Source organism: Oncorhynchus clarkii, chromosome 4 (assembly GCF_045791955.1).
Source record: "Oncorhynchus clarkii lewisi isolate Uvic-CL-2024 chromosome 4, UVic_Ocla_1.0, whole genome shotgun sequence".
NCBI lineage: Eukaryota > Metazoa > Chordata > Actinopteri > Salmoniformes > Salmonidae > Oncorhynchus > Oncorhynchus clarkii.
In genome coordinates, this window is record NC_092150.1 from 41,497,406 (window position 1) to 41,523,369 (window position 25,964).

General features: G+C 42.8%; 1 protein-coding gene and 1 long non-coding RNA gene across 5 annotated transcripts in view; both read right to left on the reverse strand.

Annotated features, from left to right (window-relative positions):
• LOC139406826 (microtubule-associated serine/threonine-protein kinase 2-like) overlaps window positions 1-25,964 on the reverse strand; it is a 159,284-nt gene that overhangs the window by 98,175 nt on the left and 35,145 nt on the right. The gene's annotated exons all lie outside the window — the stretch shown is intronic.
• On the reverse strand, window positions 19,461-25,002 carry LOC139406827 (uncharacterized). The gene is made up of 3 exons (XR_011634028.1): window positions 24,403-25,002; window positions 23,456-23,650; window positions 19,461-19,537 (listed from the first exon to the last, which is right to left on the reverse strand). It is a non-coding gene; the product is annotated as an uncharacterized lncRNA (long non-coding RNA).

Genomic DNA, 25,964 nt, shown 5'->3' on the forward strand with positions numbered 1-25,964 from the left:
GCTCCACGGGGACATTCAGGAAGCACTGACTAGGTCTGGACATGTTACAGAACATTCTTGCACACATTCCCATCTCTCAAGCATCTCTCAAGCTACTCCTCAGAGCCGGTGCACGAACACAAAACAGTATACCGTGTTACTGCCCCCCTCCCAATTGACTCAGCTAACAGCACTGAGACACACACAGCCAGGCGCCGACAGAGATGGCCGCCTCGCTTCGCGTTCCTAGGAAACTATGCAGTTTTTTGTTTTTTTACATGTTATTTCTTACATTAGTACCCCAGGTCATCTTAGGTTTCATTACATACAGTCGAGAAGAACTACTGAATATAAGATCAGCATCAACTCACCATCAGTACGACCAAGAATATGTTTTTCGCGACGCGGATCCTGTGTTCTGCCTTACAAACAGGACAACGGAGCGGATCCTATGCAGCGACACAAAAAAACGACTCCGAAAGAGAGGGAAACGAGGCGGTCTTCTGGTCAGACTCCGGAGACGGGCACAGCGCGCACCACTCCCTAGCATTCTTCTTGCCAATGTCCAGTCTCTTGACAACAAGGTTGATGAAATCCGAGCAAGGGTAGCATTCCAGAGGGACATCAGAGACTGTAACGTTCTTTGCTTCACGGAAACGTGGCTTACTGGAGAGACGCAATCCGAAGCGGTGCAGCCAACAGGTTTCTCCACGCATCGCGCAGACAGGAAAAAACATCTTTCTGGTAAAAAGAGGGGCGGGGGCGTATGCCTTATGACTAACGTGACATGGTGCGATGAAAGAAACATACAGGAACTCAAATCCTTCTGTTCACCTGATTTAGAATTCCTCACAATCAAATGTAGACCGCATTATCTACCAAGAGAATTCTCTTCGATTATAATCACAGCCGTATATATCCCCCCCCAAGCAGACACATCGATGGCTCTGAACGAACTTTATTTAACTCTCTGCAAACTGGAAACAATTTATCCGGAGGCTGCATTCATTGTAGCTGGGGATTTTAACAAGGCTAATCTGAAAACAAGACTCCCCAAATTTTATCAGCATATCGATTGCGCAACCAGGGGAGGAAAGACCTTGGACCATTGTTACTCTAACTTCCGCGACGCATATAAGGCCCTGCCCCGCCCCCCTTTCGGAAAAGCTGACCACGACTCCATTTTGTTGATCCCTGCCTACAGACAGAAACTAAAACAAGAGGCTCCCACGCTGAGGTCTGTCCAACGCTGGTCCGACCAAGCTGACTCCACACTCCAAGACTGCTTCCATCACGTGGACTGGGAGATGTTTCGTATTGCGTCAGATAACAACATTGACGAATACGCTGATTCGGTGTGCGAGTTCATTAGAACTTGCGTTGAAGATGTCGTTCCCATAGCAACGATTAAAACATTCCCTAACCAGAAACCGTGGATTGATGGCAGCATTCGTGTGAAACTGAAAGCGCGAACCACTGCTTTTAATCAGGGCAAGGTGTCTGGTAACATGACCGAATACAAACAGTGCAGCTATTCCCTCCGCAAGGCTATCAAACAAGCTAAGCGCCAGTACAGAGACAAAGTAGAATCTCAATTCAACGGCTCAGACACAAGAGGCATGTGGCAGGGTCTACAGTCAATCACGGACTACAGGAAGAAACCCAGCCCAGTCACGGACCAGGATGTCTTGCTCCCAGGCAGACTAAATAACTTTTTTGCCCGCTTTGAGGACAATACAGTGCCACTGACACGGCCTGCAACGAAAACATGCGGTCTCTCCTTCACTGCAGCCGAGGTGAGTAAGACATTTAAACGTGTTAACCCTCGCAAGGCTGCAGGCCCAGATGGCATCCCCAGCCGCGCCCTCAGAGCATGCGCAGACCAGCTGGCCGGTGTGTTTACGGACATATTCAATCAATCCCTATACCAGTCTGCTGTTCCCACATGCTTCAAGAGGGCCACCATTGTTCCTGTTCCCAAGAAAGCTAAGGTAACTGAGCTAAATGACTACCGCCCCGTAGCACTCACATCCGTCATCATGAAGTGCTTTGAGAGACTAGTCAAGGACCATATCACCTCCACCCTACCTGACACCCTAGACCCACTCCAATTTGCTTACCGCCCAAATAGGTCCACAGACGATGCAATCTCAACCACACTGCACACTGCCCTAACCCATCTGGACAAGAGGAATACCTATGTGAGAATGCTGTTCATCGACTACAGCTCGGCATTCAACACCATAGTACCCTCCAAGCTCGTCATCAAGCTCGAGACCCTGGGTCTCGACCCCGCCCTGTGCAACTGGGTACTGGACTTCCTGACGGGCCGCCCCCAGGTGGTGAGGGTAGGCAACAACATCTCCTCCCCGCTGATCCTCAACACTGGGGCCCCACAAGGTTGCGTTCTGAGCCCTCTCCTGTACTCCCTGTTCACCCACGACTGCGTGGCCACGCACGCCTCCAACTCAATCATCAAGTTTGCGGACGACACAACAGTGGTAGGCTTGATTACCAACAACGATGAGACGGCCTACAGGGAGGAGGTGAGGGCCCTCGGAGTGTGGTGTCAGGAAAACAACCTCACACTCAACGGCAACAAAACTAAGGAGATGATTGTGGACTTCAGGAAACAGCAGAGGGAACACCCCCCTATCCACATCGATGGAACAGTAGTGGAGAGGGTAGCAAGTTTTAAGTTCCTCGGCATACACATCACAGACAAACTGAATTGGTCCACTCACACAGACAGCATCGTGAAGAAGGCGCAGCAGCGCCTCTTCAACCTCAGGAGGCTGAAGAAATTCGGCTTGTCACCAAAAGCACTCACAAACTTCTACAGATCCACAATCGAGAGCATCCTGGTGGGCTGTATCACCGCCTGGTATGGCAACTGCACCGCCCTCAACCGTAAGGCTCTCCAGAGGGTAGTGAGGTCTGCACAACGCATCACCGGGGGCAAACTACCTGCCCTCCAGGACACCTACACCACCCGATGTCACAGGAAGGCCATAAAGATCATCAAGGACATCAACCACCCGAGCCACTGCCTGTTCACCCCGCTATCATCCAGAAGGCGAGGTCAGTACAGGTGCATCAAAGCTGGGACCGAGAGACTGAAAAACAGCTTCTATCTCAAGGCCATCAGACTGTTAAACAGCCACCACTAACACTGAGTGGCTGCTGCCAACACACTGACACTGACTCAACTCCAGCCACTTTAATAATGGGAATTGATGGGAAATGATGTAAATATATCACTAGCCACTTTAAACAATGCTACCTTATATAAATGTTACTTACCCTACATTATTCATCTCATACGCATACGTATATACTGTACTCTATATCATCGACGGTATCCTTATGTAATACATGTATCACTAGCCACTTTATACTATACTATGCCACTTTGTTTACATACTCATCTCATTTGTACATACTGTACCCGATACCATCTACTGTATCTTGCCTATGCTGCTCTGTACCATCACTCATTCATATATCCTTATGTACATATTCTTTATCCCCTTACACTGTGTACAAGACAGTAGTTTTGGAATTGTTAGTTAGATTACTTGTTATTACTGCATTGTCGGAACTAGAAGCACAAGCATTTCGCTACACTCGCATTAACATCTGCTAACCATGTGTATGTGACAAATAAAATTTGATTTGATGATTTTCCCTGTCACACAGCTATCTGTCATCACACTAAACAATGGTATTGATGGTAGCATATCACACATCACAGAAATAATCTACCATATCATATATGCCCATGCAAGAGAACTCAACTAAGCAGCCACCAACTTTTTCAGTTGATTGCGCTAGCACATGATTTGGTAGCACCAATTTTTTTGCTGATGTGTGCCCATAATGACCTGACCTGTGTCCCATAACATTCCACACATAACCAGGCTAATAATGATTAATCATCTTTTAAACTAGCATGCCCTTAAAGGGCTTGACATTCAGGTAAATTTGCCAGTGGTACACCGGGCCAGTGCCAAATAAAAGTTACTGGCCAGAATGAAAACAATACTGCCCGGGAAAGAGGATAATGCATACCTCATTTAAATGTTATCTTTTTTACGGGCTGAGAAAGTAGCCTATAATGACCTACACAAATAATATTTTTTTTGTAGGGCCCTATAAAATTTCATATTTTTTCATCCTTTGGTAAATTCAGTTAATCATATTTTACATTTCCAGGTTTCTGAGTCTTCCTATTTTTTTCAGTTTTTCCCCCCATTTTTTTTATTTTTTATAAATTGGATGTTCTAAGTCCACAAGAATTCTAATCAGGATACCACTTGAGGTCTGGGACCAACCAGGCAAACATTATTGGGAGGGTGTAGAGCCCTTTAATTCAATTGTGCTTTTAGCAAGAGAGTTTGGCTAGCTGTGTTTTTGTACTGTACAATGTACAGTGCAGACTACAAGTACATGTGATGTCAGAGTTTGCAAGACAAATGCCCCACTATTGATATAAATCATCAGATATAATTATGCCAGGTAGGCCTACTTTGCTGTCAACATTTAATTGGGAAGGTTATTTGGAAAAGCTTTTACACCTTTTCATTCAAACAGTGCATGATGACTGAATAGACCATTGCAAAGATTTTTGAATAAATATTGATACATAAAATCGTGAACCAAAAACTAACGTGACCAGCAACAACAACAAAATAATTCACTGGCACCAATTACCGTGACCAATTAGAAAATGATGTCGCACTGCCAAGTCAAAGGGTTACAAATGCAAGTATTTTGGTCACGGTTTTGAGCCCTTCTAAGTCCTACATGCACACATGTGCACGCGCTCACACACATGCTCCCAGACACGCTCACACACATGCAGGGGCTAGGTTAAGGTGAGCAGCAGGGTTGCTGCTATGTAAACAGGCGTTGGGATTAGCAGAGATAGATAGTCTGTGAATGAGACAGGGGTTATCTACTATGCAATTACCATTCACATACAGGGCGCTGTCACCCTGTCACAGAGTCACACACACAAACACACTACGCAGTGACAGCGGCAGGAGCAGAGTTGACAGGAGAGATAAATTAACAGTGAGCAAACAGCTGCGTAGGTGACTCATTAAACTCACCCTGCTGTGGTACCACACACACACACGCGCACACACACACACACACAAATATCTAAAATCAGTCTATCTAGATAAGTGAACGAAAGTACATTGTGTATGTGTGTGTGCACATCCACCTGTGTTTCTGAGTGGACGTATCGGAGTCCAGCAGAGCCCAGTGGCTGTAGACAACGCACATACAGTACCCGTCAAAAGTTTGGACACACTTACTCATTCATGGATTTTTCTTTAATTTTACTATTTTCTACATTGTAGAATAATAGTGAAGACATCAAAACTATGAAATAACACATATGGAATCATGTAGTAACCAAAAAAGTGTTAAACAAATCAAAATATATTTGAGATTTGAGATTCTTCAAAGTAAGAAGTTTGCCTTGATGACAGCTTTGCACACTCTTGGCATTCTCTCAACCAGCTTCATGAGTTAGTCAGATGGAATGCATTTCAATTAACAGGTGTGCCAATTAACAGGTGTTCATTTGTGGAATTTCTTTCCTTCTTGATGCATTTGAACCAATCAGTTGTGTTGTGACAAGGTAGGGGTGGTATATAGCCCTATTTGGTAAAAGACCAAGTCCATATTATGGCAAGAACAGCACAAATAAGCAAAGAGAAATGACAGTCCATCATTACTTTAAGACATGAAGGTCAGTCAATCCAGAAATGTCAAGAACTTTGAAAGTTTCTTCAAGTGCAGTCGCAAAAAACATCAAGCGCTATGATGAAACTGGCTCTCATGAGGACCGTCACAGGAAATCAAGAGCCAGAGTTACCTCTGCTGCAGAGGATACATTCATTAGAGATACCAGCCTCAGAAATTGCAGCCCAAATAAATGCTTCACAGAGTTCAAGTAACAGACACATCTCAACATCCACTGTTCAGAGGAGACTGTGTGAATCAGGCCTTCATGGTCAAATTGCTGCAAAGAAACCACTACTAAAGGACACCAATAATAAGAAGAGACTGGCTAGGGCCAAGAAACACGAGCAGGAAGGGAAAGGGGGATACCTAGTCAGTTGTACAATTGAATGCCTTCAACTGAAATGTGTCTTCCGCAATGGACATTAGACCGGTGGAAATCTGTCCTTTGGTCTGATGAGTACAAATTAGAGATTTTTGGTTCCAACCACAGTATCTTTGTAAGATGCAGAGTAGGTGAACGGATGGTCTGTGGTTCCCATCGTGAAGTATGGAGGAGGAGGTGTGATGGTGCTTTGCTAGTGACACTCTCTGTGATTTATTTAGAATTCAAGGCACACTTAATTAACCAGCATGGCTACCATAGCATTCTGCAGTGATAAGCCATCCCATCTGGTTTGCACTTAGTGAGACTATCATTTGTTTTTCAACAGGACAATGACCCAACACCTCCAGGCTGTGTAAGGGCTATTTGACCAAGAAGGAGAGTGATGGAGTGCTGCATCAGATGACCTGTCCTCCACAAAGAGTGAGAAAAAACCCCGCCAATGTGGCATATGTGGGAACTCCTTCAAGACTGTTAGAAAAGCATTCCAGGTGATGCTGGTTAAGAGAATACACCAAGTGTGTGCAAAGCTGTCATCAAGGCAAAGGGTGGCTATTTTGAAGAATCTTAACTAAAACATCTATTTTGATTGGTTAAACACTTTTTTTGCTTACTACATTATTCCATATGTGTTATATCATTGTTTTGATGTCTTCACTATTATTCTACAATGTAGAAAATAGTTATATCATAGTTTTTCTATGAATGCTATGGTAGCCATGCTGGTTATTCTACAATGTAGAAAATAGTAAAAAAATAAAGAAAAGCCCTTGCATGAGTAGATGTGTCCAAACCTTTGACTGGTACTGTACATACACACTTCACAGGTGTGAGCCACATAGAGCAGGAGAGACCTGAGGAATTATACGACAGCAGATCAAACTGAGAGCAGAGATGGAGTACATTTCCAGAGAGCGTGAGAGGCAGTGCTCACATCACCAGCACAGTCAAACTAAGGAGGTTTCAGTTTGCTAGAATGGCTACATCCATAGTCTAGTTGCTCTAGCAGTTCCATGTCAAGTCCATAAGACTACAGTGAATCAGTGAGAGCGAGCCCAACCTTGCCTGCCCACTCACTCAACCCCTAGGCAGCACAGCACAGCACACTGTTACTATGCAAGAGTCACCTCGTCCCTGCCTAACTCCCTGTCTGTCTATCTGTCTGTTTGTCTGTCTGCCTAGAATGTGTCTAAGCGTTTAGGAAACTCTTAGAAAAGAGTTCCAAAAGGGTTATTCGGCTGTCCCCATAGGATAACCCTTTTTGGTTCCAGGTAGAACCCCCTGTGGAATGGGTCCTATATGGAAACCAAAAGGGTTCAACCTGGAACTAAAAATGGTTCTTCAAAGTGTTGTCCTTTGGGGACAGCCAAAGAATCCTTTTAGGTTCTGGATAGCACCTTTTGTTCCTAAGAGTGTACACTGTTGACTGTAGAAAGATGTTAAGTGTGTCTGTGTGTGAGTGTTGGTTACAAAGCTCACTGTTATTAACAGGAAGTTAGAAATTTTCTGGTACTATAAGTACAGCGCTGTATTCCCTGTCTAAAAGCCACATCTACATATTTAAAGAAAGAGAGAGAGAAACCGAGAGAGAAAAAGAGAAACCGAGAGAGAGAAACAGAGAGCGAGAGAGACAGAGAGAGGGAGGGAGAGAGCAAAAGAACTGGGCTAAATGTGCGCAATATGGTCAGATCATACCTCACAAATGTTCAAAACAAGGAAACTCAAATCCTCACAAAGCGCCAGCAACTGCATGCAACTTATTATCCCTAAACCAGACTGGCAAAAGTCATTTCCTGACCTTCATCTTAAAACCAAGTCCAGCTGAAAACACACCAGAGAGAAAGAGGGAGAGGAGACGCATTTAAAAAAGAGGAAGAGGGAAAAGGGGTAAGGAGACACATTACAGAGACAGACAGACAATTAAAACTGAGAAAGCAAGGGATCAGAGAAAAGGAAATGGAGAGATACCTCTTGGATCGGCGCAGCATGCTTCTCTCCGGCAGGGAAAAATTGGAGAGCACAGTCCAAAAAGAGTCAGACATGGTCCTGCAGCTCCACACACATAGCTGTCACACACACACACAGACGACACTGCCCGCCAGCCTCTGAACACACAGACATACGTACGCCAGCTACTGGCAGCAGGCAGGCAGACAGGCAGCTTGGACAGATGGATAGGATGCGGCTTCTGCTTCCTAAACTAAAGCTAAAACTGCTGCTGGTCTCAACCTGCACCGCTAGCTAGCGCTGATCTGAGCAACCTCAGTGTGCTCTCTCCCTCTCAATCCCTTTCTCAATTTATCTGCCTGACAGTCTCTCTCCCCCTCCCCTCTGTCTTGCTTCTCCCTACCTCCCTCCCTCCCTCCCGCTCAGTGACCAGCCTCTCTCTCTCATCCTCCCTCACTCCCTTTAGCTCAGTGGCCAGCCTCTCTCCGTGGATCACATTTAAAGGTGCAGCCTGCGTAAACACCTATTAACTCTACTGCCAGTGCTTTCTCTGCACCATCTACCGCCCATCTGGGGTGTGTGTGTTGTGTCCGAGCATGCAAAATATCAGGGAGCCCAGGGAGAAACAAACTCATTATCAGACAGAACAGAACATAGTGGATTTAAGATTTACCTTCTCAGTAGAAACAAATACTTCTCTCTATGTATTACGCAGCTGCCTGCGCTTTAGTAGTGTGTGTAATGAAAGGTACCAGCCAGCAACAGATCAGAAAACAAGACAAGATAGAAGGGGGGAAAAAAGATAGCAGGGAAGTTTGTGTGGGGGGCAGGTGAGCGTGCTAGTGTCAGTTGCGTGACAGTGCTGGGGTAGTGCTGTGTGCCTAATGCTTATGCCTCCTGTTTCCACCAGGCTAACTAACAGAGGAATATGTTAGCAGTAGCACCTCAGAGAAAGAACAGAAGCTAGCAGAGCGTGACAGACACAGGCTGCAGGGTCACCAAAGATGTTTAGACTAACCCAAGATAGACCACAGCCTGTTGTTTCCAATGGGAGCAAATTAATCATAGTGGGCAAAACATGCAAGGAGCTGAGATCCTATTGGAACGTTCTAGCATGTATTTGCAGATTTACATTAAGGAACGCCTACTCTGTGAAGTGCGCGTGTGCAATAACTCAATTCGCACTTGCACTCCTAAACAACACAATTTGTAGAAACTTTGGCAAAGGGTAAAGTCGACGAAACATAGTCCACTCTGTTAATAACTAGTTCTGGGAACGGAAAACTGCATTGAGGTCAAATATTTCATCAATGAGAAAATTAGTAGAATGTCGGCCAAAATCCATCTTGCTCCATCTTCTCCCATCGCCGGCAACTGGGCTTCCTCTCATCACCATATTTTTTTTAAACCTAAGCTACCATGTATACCTATATAATGTAGGTACAGGTAGGTACATAATGATGCCTCGTAAAATGTTGCGCTACACGTGCAACACAGCATTCCTAACCTAGCCCACAATGTCTGCTGTGTGGATAGAGCAGTCAACAAGTCGAGCAGTCATTTGAAAGAGTAATAACATTTCATACGAGACAATTCAAAGGTAAAATCCATTAAAGCCAAGATAATGTATTTCATTGCCCTTGACAATCAACTGTTCTCTTTTGTGGGTGATGTTGGCTTTCGCCGACTGGTCGAGCACAGGTACACACTACCACATGCGCTATTTTTTAGTTGATGCCCTACCGGAGTTACACAGTAATAGCCTCACTGCTATTAGCTTGACTGCCGTACACACAATTCCCCATAATGTCAAAGTGGAATAATTTTTACAAATGAATTAAAAATGAAAAGCTGAAATGTCTTGAGTGAATAAGTATTCAATCCCCTTTGTTATACCAAGCCTAAATATGTTCAGGAGTAAAATGTGCTTAACAAGTCACAAAATAAGTTGCATGGATAAAAGTGTTTGACTTTAATGACTACCTCATCTTTGTACCCCACACATACAATCATCTGTAAGGTCCTCCAGTCGAGCAGTACATTTCAAACACCAATTCAACCACAAAGACCAGGGAGGTTTTGCAATACCTCGCAAAGATGGGCACCTATTGGTAGTGTGCAAAGCTGTCATCAAGGCAAAGGGTGGCTACTTTGAAGAAATTCAAATATAAAATATATAGTGACACTTTTTTGTTTACTACATATTTTCATATGCGTTATTTCATAGTTTTGATGTCTTCACTATTATTCTACAATGTAGAAAATCATAAAAATAAAGAAAAACCCTTGAATTAGTACTTTTGACTGGTACTGAATATACAAAAGTATGTGGACACTACTTCAAATTAGTGGATTTGACTATTTCAGCCACCCCCGTTGCTGAGAGGTGTATAAAATCGAGCACACAGCCATGCAATCTCCATAGACAAACATTGGCAGTAGAATGGCCTTACTGAAGAGCTCAGTAACTTTCAACTTGGCACCGTCATAGGATGGCACCTTTCAAACAAGTCAGTTCGTCAAATTTCTGCCTTGCCCTGGGCAACTGTAAGTGCTGTTATTGTGAAGTGGCAAGTCTATGAGCAACAACAGCTCAGGCGCAAAGTGGTAGGCCACACAATCACACAGAACAGGACCGTCGAGTGCTGAAGCACGTAAAAATTGTCTGTCCTCAGTTGCAACACTCACTATCGAGTGCCAACCTGCCTCTGGAAGAAATGTCAGCACAATAATTGTTTGTCGGGAGCTTCGTGAAATGGGATTCCATGGCTGAGCAGACAAACTCAAGCCTAAGATCACCATGCACAATGCCAAGCGTCGGCTGGAGTGGTGTAAAGCTCGCCGCCATTGGACTCAGGAGCAGTGGAAATGCATTCTCTGGAGTGATAAATCATGCTTCACCATCTGGCAGTCCAACAGACTAATCTGGGTTTGGCGGATGCCAGGAGAACGCTACCTGCCCAAATGCATAGTGCCCACTGTAAAGTTTGGTGGAGTAGGAATAATGGTCTGGGCCTGTCTTTCATGGTTTGGGTTACGACACACAGCATACAATGTCATTCTAGACAATTCTGTGATTCCAACTTTGTGGCAACAGTTTGGGGAAGAACTTGACTGGCCTGCACAGAGCCCTGACCTCAACTCTATCGAACATCTTTGGGATGAATTGGAACGCTGACTGCGATCAAGGCCTAATTGCCCAACATCAGTGCCCGACCTCACTAATACTCTTGTGGCTGAATGGAAGCAAGTCCCCGCAGCAATGTTCCAACATCTAGTGGAAAGCCTTTCCAGAAGTGTGGAGACTGTTATAGAAGCAAAGGGGGGACCAACTCCATTAGTGTGAAGCTTTATGAGTGAAGGACCATAGAGTGAAACTCTAAACCAGGATTATCTGTCCCACTAGGTGGGTGTAAAGTAGAATACATTTTTAGGGGTGTGTTCAATTGTGTGAATACTAGAGGTGTATTGTATGTGTGGGTGTCAGATATGTATTGAGTGTGTGAGCTCCCGTTTGTCATTGAAGTATTGTGAGGTGACAAAATATGTGGAATGGTTAAGAAAGGCTGGTTTGAGGAAGTATTTGCAAAAGAGAAGGTGGAAATGAAAAATATAAATGGCTCTCGGTTTAGTGCTTTCAAATGATAAAAGTCAGAAAGTCAGAAAACGCAGTGTTGAAAAAGAAAGTGAAGAGCCTGATGTACCAACAGCGGAGGAGGTGGGGAGGTGGGGACTTGCCGTCCACATCCCTTGGTTATATCCTGAGGTGCCGGGTATGCCTCTGATTCACATTCCAATGATCTGGAGCAGATTATGTGATTGATTAGTCACCCTAACGCATCAGTTGTAATGTTGCATTTTGTATTGAGTAGGGTGGATTTTTCTTGCATTCCCGTGAACAGTGATATGGTAACTGTAAAGGGTATGGGTTGTTCATGTTCACAATTTGATTAGGTGAACGCATTGTCACGGATGTAATTACGGCCATAAAAAACACTATCCTTGTTTTAGGTGTGTATCCATGTTAGATTAACCAAACGATTTGGTCTCATTTTATAATGAGGAGCTGCAGGTTACTCGCTCCATGATTTAGATCAGTGGTCATCAACCGGGCGATCTGGATTTCTTATGAGTAGGTTCACGTTTAAGTTGTTATTTAGCACTGTCAACACTTTGTTCAACACTTTTATAAGCCTTACATTGCGCGTTCTCCTTACTTCCACTCACGCCACAACCAGCACTGCAGCTGCAATGAATGAGTATAGCAAAGTGATCCGATAAGCTCGCGCTGTTATTATAAGCGGCTTTTGTCTTTTTTAATACCGAGAAATATTTACCTTTCTTTAGTCACACGAGTAAAAACATGAATAATGCAGTGTGACTTCAGCTTCGCCATCAGCTGGAAGACTGTGTTCCCTTTTCTCAGCGGAGGGAGGGAGACCTTGCAGGCCATGCTCACAAGTAAAACAACAAATTATTTATTTACAGTGTGATTATATACCTACATTAAAAAATATATATAATTTCAAAATGGTCTGAGAAGAATAACATTGGAAAGGTAATTCAAGCATAGCCAATATGCAGTTATAATGTATTGGGCCAATAGCCTACTGCATTAACCTCATTGCTACATAATTCATGTTGCATAGGCTTACTTTAAGTCATTAGCAGTAGATCTTTACTTGCATTTTGACTCAGGAAGTGATCTTCACTCAGAAAAGCTTGGTGACCACCGATTTAGATGACTGCTTTATTTATATGGCTATTGAGTAGGCCAGGTCTGACAATCTATTTTATGGATTGATAACTTTTTAATACGCATTGATAACCTGTACAAGTAGGAAACCCAGAGCGAAGTGACGTGTTGTTGTCTTGACAAGTATAGGCAAATTATTGGATATTATCATGTGCTTGGTAGACCAGTAATTATGAAGGTTTGCTAACTTGGTTTGCTAACTTGCTCTATCCATTCTGAGGTATACGTTTGACATGGACGTTTTAAAGTGGCCTTCCTTTGCAGGTTTAATTAACCCTCTTCTGTTGAGGGTCGGATTGACCCAGAAAAATAACAATGTATATAGCCTTAGTGAAATTAACGCAAGTTTAAATTCTGATGTTGATTACGCAATTGCAATTCTCAGGTTGCATTCACATATGTGACCCGATTCAGGACACTTGGCGTATGTCGCAAGTCACGAATTCACAGGAGAGCTGTTTGAACATAAAATATATTTTTTTATCAAAATGCTTATTTTTTTGTGGCAGAAATGCCTTCTCCACCATGTGAACTTTCATGTGCCTTAATATCAAACTTGTATGCCATCTGTAAATAGGAATGAAATTGTTAAGTTACGAGCCTAGTTGGTTTAGCCACAGAAAAAGTGAGCAACCTTCCCGCTAGCCATGATTGGCTGAGATAATGAGTGGGCTGGAAAAGCAGAGAGATTAGTTTGGATTGTTCTACCATATAGCACGCGTCTGTCTACTGGAATTGGTCAGTATGTTTAGGTAATCAGGTCGAACGTGGCTTTTAAAAAATATATATTGCGTAGTAAAACTGCATAAACCTAAAGTAATAAAGTTTCAAGTTACAGTGCACTGTTAACTAGCTGGCTCACTAGCTAACGTTATGTGTATGCTCTCCACTTTCTGGAGGACTGAGTTTTGAAATCAGTGGAATTCGAGTATGATAGCTTAGGAGGTGGAGGAAACACCAGTCTTGATTACATCGTCAAACTAAGGGTAACCATGCATGGAGACCATGCATCAGACAGGAGACGAGTCTAACCATGATGTTTACTAGTAAGATTTTCAGATATTACACATCTAATTTTGACAGAAAGTGGTTTCACTTCAAGTGTACTGTTAGCTAGCTAACGTTAGCTGGCTGGGTCGTTATACACATAAGTGCGCTCTGAACGCGAAACAACAGATAGAGCAATAGGGTGAGTAATGATCAGTGAACTGTTCTCTCTCTCTTAGATGTCTGGAAGTAGCCGGCAAGTTTGTACAGAACGGTTGGCTCAACCCTTAAAGAGATGGGTGGGGCTAAGGCTTAAGAGGGTGTAAACAATGCTGAATGGGTGTAGACAAAATAGGGCTCTCCAATATTAGTACCAAAACATTGAAAGACGGTTTTCTCAAAAGTGAGTTTACAAGATGATCAACTTTCAAAGCATAATTACTTTCCCATTGTTTCCTCAAATGCAGTGTATGATATACCATTTTGTAGCTCTGAGTCTCTACTTTTAACTATGTAAAAACAGAAATTCAAATGTTGCTACATAAGACAGAATCCAGGTGGTGAGTCACATATAAGTCCACAAGAATGATGGACAGATAGCAGATCATGCCGGCAAACCGCAACCAATTTGACCACATCGCAGCAGCCTGTCTGCGAGCAGTGAAGCAGCCTCTATAATAAATTAGGAGCAATGGATGTGTGATCATCCATGTGTCCTGATTCTCTCGGTACCCAACAGCTTCTGCTGTCCACATTGCATTGGATTCATTTGGAAACACGCCTCACATTTTCTTTAAACCCAGCATCTTTGATGCCCTCACTCGTCAAGGGTGAGCCTCGACGGTGTGATTTTTAGAACATACATCATTTCCAGGGGCAAGGGTCGAAGAAGGTACTTAAACTTTTTTTGTAAATGGGTCCTGGATGGGCGGTCTGTACTGCAGAAGGGCAGTCGGTGGTCTAGTTAGGTCCTGACTGCTACATGCAATGTTGCTATGGGATACAAGGTTAGTATCATTGAGATCCTATTAAATTACAAGAGGAGAAATGTCAAGCATTAAAGTTACAGAAATGGGCAAAAAAATGGCAACATTCTTGGTCGGGGAGAAATATAAAACCAGTCTAATTGGAACGAATGGCAGTAGAGGCTTAGGGGATGCATTTCCTGATTTTACTTATGCAGGAAAATAAAAGTAAGGCATGTTATGCATCAGAAACTATGTTATAGAATTATAGTCAACCTAAAATATTGTGATATAATTATAAATACAGCTTATATGGGTTTTAAACACATTTACAGTATAAATAGCCTCTAAAATATATGTAAACAGATCATAAATGTCTCAGATTTTGTTTTATTGGAAAGCTGCGAGTGCTATTCCAATTGGAAGTTTACATACATACGCCAAATACATTTAAACTCAGTTTTTCACAATTCCTGACATTCCTGACAATTCCTGACATTTAATCCTAGTAACAATTCCCTGTCTTAGGTCAGCTAGGATCACCCCTTTATTTTAAGAATGTGAAATGTCACAATAATAGTAGAGAGTGATTTATTTCAGCATTTATTTCTTTCATCACATTCCCAGTGGGTCAGAAGTTTACATACACTCAATTAGTATTTGGTAGCATTGTCTTTAAATTGGTTAACTTGGGTCAAACATTTTGGGTAGCCTTCCACAAGCTTCCTCCAATAAGTTGGGTGAATTTTGGCCCATTCCTCCTGACAGAGCTGGTGAGTCAGGTTTGTAGGCATCCTTGCATGCACACACTTTTTCAGTTCTGACCACACATTTTCTATATGATTCATGTCAGGGCTTTGTGATGGCCACTCCAATACCCTGACTTTGTTGTCCTTAAACCATTTTGCCACAACTACAAAATGGACAATGCTTGGGGTCATTGTCCATTTGGAAGACCCATTTGCGACCAAGCTTTAACTTGAGATGTTCCTTCAATATATCCACATACTTTTCCTACCTCATGATGCCATCTATCTTGTGAAGTTCCCCAGTCCCTCCTGCAGCAAAGCACCTACACAACATGATGCTGCCACACCCGTGCTTCACGGTTGGAATTTTGTTCTTCGGCTTGCAAGCCTCCCCTTTTTTCTCCAAACATAACGATGGTCATTATGTTATTATTTCATAGTTTTGATGTCTTCACTATTATTCTACAATGCAGAAAATAGTAAAAAAATAAAGAAAAACCCTTGAATGAGTAGGTGTGTCCAAACTTTTAACTGGTACTGTGTTGTCAAACATATTTGTAGCCTACCATTTGTATTTTATATTTATATCCTTGCTTCTTCAATCTGGTCACAAACATAGGCCTATGGCATTGCAGCAATTCTTGATTGAAAAACATCTTATCTATGCTTCAGAAGCAAAAACTTGCGTGTCTTGATTGTTGACCAGTCATCATCAGCATTGGCGCACATATCCAGATTAGTAACGAGAAAGCACTTGTTTAATTTTATCTGGTTTGCCAGGCAAAAACAGGGTACCCTGCCTAGTTTAATATTATCCATATAAAGTACCTTTTAGCAATCTGCTACGGACGCATCTTTGTCACAACAATAGGCTACCTGTTGACTTTATTGATCCACCTGTGGTAAATTCAATTGACTGGAAATGATTTGGAAAGGCACACACCTGTCTATATAAGGTCCCACAGTTGACAGCGCATGTCAGAGCAAAAACCAAGCCATGAGGTCGAAGGAATTTTCTGTAGAGCTCCGAGACAGGATTGTGTCAAGGCACAGATCTGGGGAAGGGTACCAAAATATCTGCAGCATTGAAGGTCCCCAAGAAAACAGTTGCCTCCATCATTCTTAAACGGAAGAAGTTTGGAATCACCAAGACTCTTCCGAGAGCTGGACGCCCGGCCAAACTGAGCAATCTGGGGGAAAGGGTCTAGGTCAGGAAGGTGACCAAGAACCCAATGGTCACTCTGACAGAGCTCTAGAGTTCCCCTGTGGAGATGGGAGAACCTTCCAAATGGACAACCATCTCTGCAGCACTCCACCAATCAGGCCTTTATGGTAGAGTGGCCAGACAGAAGCCGCTCTTCAGTAAAAGAGTGATGCTTTTTGGCAAACTCCGCTTGGAGTTTGCCAAAAGCCACCTAAGGGTCTGATGAAACCAAGATTGACCTCATTGGTCTGAATGCCAAGCATCACGTCTGGAGGAAACCTGGCACCATCCCTATAGTAAAGCATGGTGGTGGCAGCATCATGCTGTGTGGATGTTTTTCTTCGGCAGGGACTTGGAGACTAGTGAGGATCGAGGGAAAGATGAACGGAGCAAAGTACAGAGAGATCCTTGATGAAAACCTGCTCCAGACCGCTCAGGACCTCAGACTGGGGCGACGGTTCACCTTCCAACAGGACAACCACCCTATGCACACAGCCAAGACAATGCAGGAGGCTCTGAACGTAAGTGAGTGGCCAAGCAACAAAGTACTGAGTAAAGATTCTGAATACTTATGTAAATGTGATATTTCATTTTTTTTATTTTTATAAATTAGCAAAACATTTCTAAAAACCTGTTTTTGCTTTGTCATTATGGGGTATTGTGTGTAGATTGATGAGGACAAAAAAACAATTTAATACATTTTAGAATAAGGCTGTCCACAAAATGTGGAAAAAGTCAAGGTTTCTGAATACTTTCCAAAGGCACTGTATGTATGCCTTTATTTAACTAGGCAAGTCAGTTAAGAACAAATTCTTATTTACAATGCTGGCCTAGGAAGGCTGGGTTAACTACCTTGTTCAGGGGCAGAACAACAGATTTTTACCTTGTCAGCTCTGGGATTCGATCTAGCAACCTTCCGGTTACTAGTCCAACGCTCTAACCGCTAGGCTACCTGCCACCTATTTGTACATATAGGTATCGATAAAGTGACTAGGCAACAGGATAGATAATAAACAGTAGCAACAGCCTATGCGATAAGTCAAAAAAGATCAATGCAGATACTGTGTGAGCTCCCCTACTTGCTACTTGTTACACTTTGAATGCTTAGCAAGACAGGAAAATGGTCTAATTCACACACTTATCAAGAGAACATCCCTGGTCATCCCTACCGCCTCTGATCTGCCGGATGCCTCATTTGTAAATTATATCTTAGTGTTGGAGCGTGCCCATCTATCCGTAAATGTAAAAAAACACACGAAAAGGAAGCTTTCCGACTGGCTTAATTTAAGAACATTTTATTATTTGTACTTTTACTTTGGATACTGAAATATATTTTTGCAATTACATTTACTTTTGATACTTAAGTATATTTAAAAGCAAATTCTTTATTTATAAGCAAATACTTTTGGACTTTTACTCAAGTAGTATTTTACTGGGTGTCCTTCACTTTTACTTGAGTCATTTACTTTTACTCAAGTATGACAATTGGGTACCTTTTCCACCACTGCCAATAGCTACCTGGACTAACTAATTTAGCAGTCTGATGGCTTAGGGGTAGAAGCTGATCAAGGTCCTGTTGGTTCCAGACTTGGTGCATCGGAACCGCTTGCTGCGAGGTAGCAGAGAGAACAGTCTATGACTTGGGTGGCTGGAGTTTCTGACAATTTTTAGGGCCTTCCTCTGACACCGACTGGCATTAGAGCACCTGGATGGCAGGGATCTCAGCCCTAGTAATGTACTGGGCCATGCGTACTACCCTCTGTAGCGCCTTGCGGTTGGATGTCAAGCAGTTGCCATACCAGGTGGCGATGCAGCCAATCAAGATGACTCACAATGGTGCAGCTGTAGAACTTTTTGAGGATCATGCCAAATCTTTTTAGCTTCCTGAGTGGGAAGAAGTGTTATCATGCCCTCTTCACAACTGTCTTGGAATGTGTGGACCATGAGAATTTCTTAGTGTTGTGGACACCGAGGAACTTGAAGCTCTTGATTCACTCCACTACAGCCGTGTGTCGATGAGTATGGGGGGGGAGTGCTCTTCCCTCCATTTCCTGTAGTCCACGTCAGCTCCTTTGATCTACACAACACCGATTTATGTAATAATTGATGTAGTAATGGGTGATAAATTGGGACGTTTCACTACTATCACTACATAATTCTCCCTTAATGACTACTGTGTACCTACTGAGATGTTGGGTATCTACAAGTTAAAACCTACACAGTTCCTATATGTTCACTATTGAATTACTACACAATGCCTACACGTCACTGCTGTATGTCTACCCAATCCCTATTGAATTACTACACAATGCCTACACGTCACTGCTGTATGTCTACCCAATCCCTATTGAATTACTACACAATGCCTACACGTCACTGCTGTATGTCTACCCAATCCCTATTGAATTACTAGTGCCGTGCCATCTGTGTGTGTAGTGTTGTGTCACTACTGATCACAACTGAATTGCCGCTGCTACTTTTTCATTTCCTACATAAACCCTTTTGAATTACTATCGAAAACATTCACTTCTGTTTGCCAACTCAAAACCACTATTGACGTCTTGTTGTTTTACTACGGTGCCACTAGTGGACTAGTGCACATTTTATTTCCTAATTGTTCTAACTGTTGCTGTATCACCAAAGAAGAAATTACACGCTTATACCAACATTTTTTTATTTATTATTAAATACCTATTAAATATTTACACTTTTCTCTTAATCCCTTTGAGGCCTTGTCTTCATTCAGCTTTGATTTAACTATCTTCAGATCCTCTTTTTTGTTGCAGCCACATTTCTCCACCACATAACCTTTCAGAAAATAAAGACAAGCAGAAGAGACAACCAATTATAAACCGTTACCAATCATCTGCTAACAGAGGTCACATAAAACAACACAGAAAAACATTTGATAAACAATGTTCATCTCATAAACAACGGCCTCCAGTCTTCTTATGTTGAGAGCCTCCTTGGCAACAGGTTAAGAGGTAAGTAGAATGGGTAAGTATACCAATATGAATATACTGTACATAAGCATACAAACACACATACTTATTAGCAGGGTTGGGTAGGTTACTTTCTAAATGTAATCCGTTACAGTTACTAGTCACCTGTCCAAAATTGTAATCAGTATTGTAACTTTTGGATTACCCAAACTCAGTAACATAATCTGATTACATTCCATTACTTTTAGATTACTTTCCCCTGAAGAGACATTAGAAAAATACAAAAATGTATGTTACCAATTGAACAACATCTATTTCAGGATAAATCAATGTTAAAGTTTACACAGCTGGCCATATATGCATGTTAAATGTTACTTTATGGGTTGGTTATGTAGGCTTCTTCTAACCCACCACTTTCTACTACATATAATAATATGAGTAAATTATATATTTACATTAAAAACCAAAGTCTATTAGAATTCCAGTCATTCCAATAAATGTTATACCCCTTGATTTTCAAGAATAGGACTTGGATATTGTTTTACCTGAGCATAACCCCAAAACTAAGGACTTATTCGCCAGCCCTACTCTGTATGTTTATTTCTTGTCATGGAGGACTGATTGGGCTCATTGATTCGAGTTGAAAAATAAATGCTGCACTTATGGAATGGCATAATTTGAGCACTATAGAAAAGTGATATTTACATGCTATAGGCCTGTTGTTTACCTTTTTGTTGGTCACACTTTGATATCTTGATAATATGCAGCTGTTTAAAGGCCAAATCCACAGATGAAACAGTAACAAAATGGGCGCCCCGCCTCTGTTTTGGTAAAAACCTGGAGAAATGTAACCACTCTCAGATTAACAGACAGAGCATTAGATGCAAGGACTGACCCTCCATGCCTACCAGAGTACAGTGGGTTAACTGCCTTGCTCATGGGCAGAATGACAGATTTTTACCTTGTCAGCTCAGGGATTCGATCCAGTATCCTTTCAGTTACCAGCCCAACACTCTAACCACCAGGCTACCTGCCGCCCCAACAATGACAGCGATCTCTATGACAATGGATAACAGCTAAGACTGTTTTGGCTAGCAATCGTTTGTGTTAAAAGGTTATACAAAAAAAATTAACAAAGACATGAAAGTATTCATTAAACATATAGGAAAGTCAAACGTACAGATGGTGTCAGCATAATAGCTATGACAGACAGGATGACAAAGGACGGAAGATTGTCCTACAGCCAACTACTTCCTGTTTTGTCTGGCTATAGTGTTGTGATACTTATTTACAACCTACATCGAGTAGTAAAAAGCGCTACCTGATTGCTATAGATCAGGTATTCCCAAACTGGGGTACATGTACCCCAATGCTGTCGGGGGTATGCCAAATACAAATGTGATTCACATTTTCAAACAGTCCATTTATATTTTCCAACAGGGCTATACATTTGGGTGAGTTTTTTTTAGGCTTGTTTCACCGGCAAAAATAAAGTTAAAGCAACTAGTATTCAGTGAAATAGCAACACAATGTCAAATGCAGGTAGCCTAGTCAAATAGTTAACATCCAATCACATTAACCGTTACTCTCTCGCCGGAATTCCACTAACGGTCCGTATGTAGCCAAACGTAGCTGCTGCTCATTCCGTTTGCTCGAAAAAGGATAAATGGTTAAACAAATTAAGGCCTACTGATGACCTTTGCAACCACGTACCTATGTGAGAGTGGATTCTCATCCCTCACTAGCATGAAAACTAAATACAGGCAACAGACTGTGTGTGGAAAAGGATTTAAGACTGAGACTCTCTCCAACACAACCCAACATTACAGAGTTATGTGCATCCATCCTTTCAAGCACACCCTTCACAATAACCTGTGGTAAGTTATTCACAATTTTCAATGAACACATACAGTTTTATATGTAAGATGGCTAAATAAAGAGCAAAATTATTGATTATTATTATATTATTATATGTCCCCTGGTCCTATAAGAGCTCCTTGACACTTCCCACGAGCCGGGTTGTGACAAAAACTCACACTCATTCTTATGTTTAATAAACGTATCGTATAGTGTGTGTGTGTGTGTGTGTGTGTGGCAGGCTCACAATGATGGCAAAAAACAACATTTGAGAGTGTGCTGACCCTGGTGCTAGAGGAGGTACGCAGCTGGAGGTTGAATGTTTTGAAGGGGTACGGGACAATAAAAAGTTTGGGATCCACTGCTATAGACATTCCTGTGCAGTAAAGCTGTAGTGTTTGGACTACTTATTTACTTCCAACATCAAGTAGTACAAATCTTTACTTACTACTGAAACAGTACTGTTTTCCTGCTGAACACGACAACAAAACTCTACTTGAGTATCTTGAGCAGTGCATTCACTACACAATCCCTACAAGTCTCTACGTAGTCACTACTGCACGAATAGGTTGTGTGTAGTGATTCAGTAGTACAACTAACCTGACTCTGCTTTACAAACACAGACATGCTTACTGTACCTAGTCCGAACACACATACTCAAGGTCTTAAACACACAGAATGTGATGCCTTTTATGAGAGGGCCTTTAACATTAGAGTGCTATCAGCTAGTTTCTTGTTTGGTATTAGTACACTCTCCCTCTGTCTCCCTCTCACACTCCTCAACAGACACATGTACACACATGTCTTAAAGGACAATTCTGACACTTTCTAACAAATTAATATGCACTACTTAAGAATTGATACACATTTTGAAGTTGTATTGTTTTTGTTAGTCATACTGCACGATTCCTTGTTTTTGTCATTTTGAAGCTTCTGTATTGCCCAAGTCTACAGCATACCATGATTCCCAGGGTGCATTTCATCTCCCTAGCTGGCTATCAAGCCCAGACGAAGCTTAGTCTAAATATATTGCTTATGTCACAAGTAATGAGTGCATTTCACATTACTTTTGGGTTGTAAATATACTGTAATGCTTGCATGAATGTCGTGCTGAATATATGTTCATGTCCTTGTCCTTGTCACCAATCAACTGCAATACTCTTCAAAATATTTCAAATTTAGATGCTAACTACCTACGCAAACCATAACACAGAGTTACTGTATCTAGTTAGCATGCTAGCTAGCCCAACTGCTACATCAAAAATAATAGTGTTTCAACAACAACAACTACATTTCATCTTGGTGACTGCCTTAAACAACAGTCCAAACAACATGTAGGCTGTTAGAAGAACACAACATTTATTATGGCATTTACAGGCAAATCATTACGGAATCCTAGTCTCTCAGACTGAAAATATAGACTATTTGGAAAGGGCACAATGGCTGCCGGAGCTGCAACTTCGGTGGGTGATGAAATCATGGGAGTTTGAGCCTTGAACACAGCAAATGATTGTAGTAAGCTGACTAGAAATATCATTCTATAGGTTTTTAGCATATATATAAAATATTTACAGATGTTATTAGACAAAGACAAACAGAACAACATATAGCAAGGAGTTATATAGATCGTTGAAAATGACTGCCCATAATTTCTTGTATTAGTCATCTCTGGGATCAGAGACGTCACAGAGAAGCAAGTTCCCGGTTTAGCTCATCACTACACAGTCAATAGGCATGAAATCATACAATTACACTAAACCTGTGTAACATATCACTAAATACTTAATAATAACAAACCAAATGTTAAAAGCGGCAGAGTTGTCCTTTAAGGGAACTGTTACTCTCAGAGTTAAGGGACCGGGTCATAAACACATGCCAGTACTACCCATACCAACACCAGTCGACACACAGACCCAGCCAGTCTTACCTCCAGAGGAAGGGGTTTACCACCTGGTGGACAGGGGCTGATAGTGGGCCCTCTGGGTGGGCAGAGGTGGAGTAGAGGAGGAGGGAGGGCTGGGAGGAGGAGGTGTGGAAGGAGGGAGGGAGTGAGGTGGGAGAGAGCAGGTGCTGCAGGAGGCTGCTGTTGCCATGGCAGCGGTGCTGAGCGGCCGGCCAGATTCTACAGTTCGCCACGGACGGGCAGATGGGAGGAAGGAGGAAATGGAGGGGAAGAATAGCGGGAAGGTGAGAGTACTGTCTGATGAACAACAGTGGGGTTTAAAAATCGCCACACAATCACCACCAACACTAACTATTGTACGACTAGTAACTAGCCTAACTTCATTCCATACAAGCTTTGATAAAGAAAGCAAAAGCTTGGCTGTGTACTCAGGCAGTGGATCACTCAGCCTTCTGCTCTGAGGCTGGTACGGACTGGGCGTTAACACTTGGAAAGGCAGGGCTGTTGGCAGGCTGGGTAGAGAGGAGCCATATGGGACTAGTCTAAAACAGGTCTGGACCTCCTGGCGAGTGACCAGAATGTGTGAGAATATAACCCTGGCAGCAGCCTGCTGTGTGTGTATGACTGTGTATGCGTGTATGACTGGGCAGTAACCTGGCAAATTACCCCCCCACCCCCCTCTGCGAATGTAGGATTTCCCTCTCCTCTAATCTCTCCTCCTAATCTTCCCCCTTTCTTTACCTCCTCACTTTCCCTCCACCTCTACTCCAGTTTTTCCGCTCAGCCTGAGTGCTGATCTGTGTTTCCGCGGCTGTGTGTGTGCACTGTATGTGTCGGAGGGGGTGTAAACTGACGCTGCCGGGCCCATCACTCTACTCTCAGAACTACAGCTCCACAACAAAAAGGGCAGAGACTCACACGCATACAGTAGGGTCAGTTAACCCTTTGTGATCAGTGTGAGTGTGTCTTACTGCATGCGCAGGTCGGGAGCTCCTGGCCTCTCCTTCCTCCTCTTCATCATGTTTCCAATGGCAACGGTAAAGCAAGGGGTGGGCTCAGGGTGAAAGTCAGTGTTGCTCCAGTGGACTCTGCCTCCTGTCCATCAAAGCCATGCTGGCCAATGAGCTGACCGCTCACTTCCTCTCAAAACAACACTACAAAGCCCTCACTGACCAGTCCTTCATAACACACAATGAGTATACGTAACTGTGTGTGTCTATGTGTGTGTGCAGGCACACTTGTGTGTATGAGTGAGTAATGGTGTGTGTGTAACACAATCCAAAATCAAGCTGTCAATCTTAAGAGGCCGTGGGGGGCGGACTGTGTAGTACACAGACAGGCACAGTGCATTCGGAAAGCATTCAGACCCCTTGACTTTTTCCACATTTCATTATGTTACAGCCTTGTTCTAAAATGGATTCAATTGTTTTTTTCCCCCGCTCATCAATCTACACACAACACCCCATAATGACACAGCAAAAACTGAATTGTAGAAATTTGAGCAAAAAAATAGAACTAAAACTGAAATATGACATTTACATAAGTATTCGGACCCTTTACTCAGTACTTTGTGGAAGCACCTTTGGACGCAATTACAGCTTTGAGTTTTCTTGAGTATGACAACACAAGCTTGACACACCTGCTTTTGTGTCGATTGATGAGGGGAAAAAGTATTTAACCCATTTTAGAATAAGGCTGTAACGTGTGGAAAACGTTTTTTTAAAAGTAAAGGGGTCTGAATATTTTCCCGAACGCACTGAATGCCAGGTATCTAGGCTACAGTGTTCTCAGTGCTCTGTACTGACACAGAGCAGGGCTCATAACAGCTTATCACTGCTGCTGAGTCACACACACTAACACACAGACACTATCCATCTCTCTAACAAACACACACTATCTGTCTCTCCCTGATCCAGCTATAATAACATCAAACCATTCAGAAACACTCTCCAAGCAACCCCCTGTCTTCTGAACACACGCACGCACGCGCGCGCACACGCACACACACACACACACACACACACACACAGGTCAAGTATAGGTCAGCATTGGTTCGAATAGCCTCACATAAATCATCCGCAGGCAGTATCCCCAAGCTAAGAGCCCCGATCCTGGGGATGACTTGTCAGTTTGTCCTCTGCCTCTGCAGTGTCCTGGAGATTTGACTGCGCTCTGTGACTGTCAAACAGTAGTGTCCAAATGGAGAGCTTGACCCTGGTCACTGCTTCTTCAGCCAGAGAGAAAGAGAGAGAGAGAGCGAGAGAGGGCATACAGCCTGAGCTACGGTCACTCTCACTGGTGTTGTCTGAGCGGTAGAGTACAGAGAGAGAGAGAGAGAGAGAGAGAGAGAGAGAGAGAGAGAGAGAGAGAGAGAGAGAGAGAGAGAGAGAGAGATAGAGAGAGAGAGAGCTCCAGAACACACTGACACAGCACTAACACGCCCAGCAGGCAGGCACAGAGCATTCTCATGTTATCACAAGACCCTGTGGGAGGTGCAGCTGTCGCCCCTGCCTTATTTTGGCTAGCTAGCCCC